The sequence below is a fragment of the Microtus ochrogaster genome, unplaced genomic scaffold (assembly GCF_000317375.1).
Source record: "Microtus ochrogaster isolate Prairie Vole_2 unplaced genomic scaffold, MicOch1.0 UNK15, whole genome shotgun sequence".
Lineage (NCBI taxonomy): Eukaryota > Metazoa > Chordata > Mammalia > Rodentia > Cricetidae > Microtus > Microtus ochrogaster.
Genome location: NW_004949113.1, coordinates 964,588 through 966,883, shown reverse-complemented (window position 1 = coordinate 966,883; position 2,296 = coordinate 964,588).

The following is a 2,296-nucleotide window of genomic DNA, read 5'->3' as shown; positions in this document are numbered from 1 at the left end:
AGCCACCATGTGGTTGCTGGGAATTGAACTCAGGACCTTTGGAAGAGCAGGCAATGCTCTTAACCTCTGAGCCATCTCTCCAGCCCTAGAACTCTTAAATTTGAAGCTAGCCAAGGTTATGTATGTATCTAAAACCTGTGTTGTCAAAACAACAACAAAAATAGGGTTTCAAGTAGCCCAGGCTGACTAAGTAGCTGAAATTAACCTTAAGTGTCTTGTTTTTCTACCTCCACCTCCCAGCTGCTCGGATTTGTGCTGCCAAACCCCAGCTCTTCTTTTTCTTTACTTGTGTGTTGAGACAGAAGAGGGGACAGAAAGTTGGGACATGTTAGGCATTCTACCACTGATCTAGATTGTCAGACCTATGGTGTGTGTGCTGTGGATTTGTCTGTGTGCACACATGTTCATATCTGAGCATGTGGAGGTCAGAGGTCAACTTTGGGAGTCATCCCTCAGGCACCATCCACCTCAGTTTTGGAGATGGGGTCTCTGGTTGGCCAGGAACGCACTATAGGTTAGACTGGCTAGCTAATGAGCCCATGGATCTGCCTGTCTTAGCCTCCCCAGTGTTGGGATTACAAGTATGAATTATCATACCCACCTTTTTTGTTTGTTTTTTAAGTAATCTTAAAGATTCTTTTTATTTAAATTTATGTGTATGTGTGTTTGCTCACATGAGTGTTTGCATGCCAAGTTCATGCAGTACCCGCAGAGGCCAGAAGAGAGCATCAGATCTCCTGGGACTGGAGTTCAGTTGTTTGTGAACTGTATGGGTGTGGGGAACTGAATTTAGATTCTCTGCAATAGCTGTAACTGTTCTCAACCTCTGAGCAATCTCTCATATATATGGATCGATTGATTGATAGATAGATGATAGGTAGATAGGTAGATAGATAAATGATAGGTAGATAGATAGATAGGTAGGTAGATAGATGATAGGTAGATAGATAGATAGATAGATAGACAGACAGACAGACAGACAGACAGACAGACAGACAGACAGATCATGAATCTACTGATACCTTAATTATCATCTGTGGCCACACAGCCCTGCAGTCAACATCCTACTGGTTACTCAGGCCTTGGCCTGGAGGGCCTTCAGGTCCTGCAACCATGATATATAGATTTAAACTGAGTATCTTTTGTTCTGTTTACCAACAAAGACTCAGAAGTCAGATGTGGGGTGAAAACCTGCTAGATCAGAGAAGCCAAGGAGCAACCAGCTGACCTTCCTTTTTGACTGGAGACCCAGATATTTTATGTCAGTTGTGGCTGTTGTGAAGGGCAATGTTTCTCTGATTTCTTCCTCAGCCCATTTATCATCTGTATAAAGGAGGGCCACTGATTTTTTTTTCAAGTTAATCTTATATTCTGCTACATTATTGAAGGTGTTTATGAGTTGTAGAAGTTCCTTGGTAGAATTTTTCAGGTCACTTATGTTAACTATCATAGCATCCGCAAACAGTGAGAGTTTGACTTCTTCTTTTCCAATTTGTATCCCCTTGATCTCCTTTTGTTGTCTAATTGCTCTAGCTAGGACCCCAAGAACTATATTGAAAGATATGGAGAGAGTGGGCAACCTTGCCAAGCAAGTCTTACTTTAAAAAAAGCACATAATTGGGGACTTGCTTACAGTTTCAGTGGGCTCGTCCATTATCACCATGGTGGGAAGCATGGATGGGAACGGTAACTGAAAGATACGTCCTCATCTTTTCAGTTTCTTCCACATGCCAGGGAGATGCAGGACTGAGGGCTTTGTTGTCACATCCCCAAGAGGCGCGAGTGTGACCCAGGTCGCACATACTCATGCTGAGAAGACTAGAGCTCAAAGGCAAGGCCTCTCTACCTCCACAGCCTTGTGCCTTAACATTGTTCATTAAAAAATTTCTGATAAAAAAAAAAGCCAGGTAGTGGTTGTGGTGCATGCCTTTGATCCCAGCACTCGAGAGTCAGAGGCAAGTGGATCTCTAAGTTCATGGCCAGCCTGGTTTAAAGAGTGAGTTCCAGGGCTACCCAGAGAAACCCCATCTCAAAAAACAAGCAAGCAAGCAAACAAACAAACAGTTCTGGGCCTGCAGAGATAGCTCATCAGTTAAGAACATGGACTGCTCTTCCAGAGGGCCCTGATGTGGTCCCCAGCACCCAAATGGCAGCTCACAACTGTCTGCTACTCCAGTCTCAGGGATCCTCTGCCCTCTGTTGCCCTCTGCTGGCACAGTACACACATGGTGCACAGTCAGTGCATGCAGACAAACGACCCATATATGTAAAATAAAAGTGAATAAATCTTTTTTTT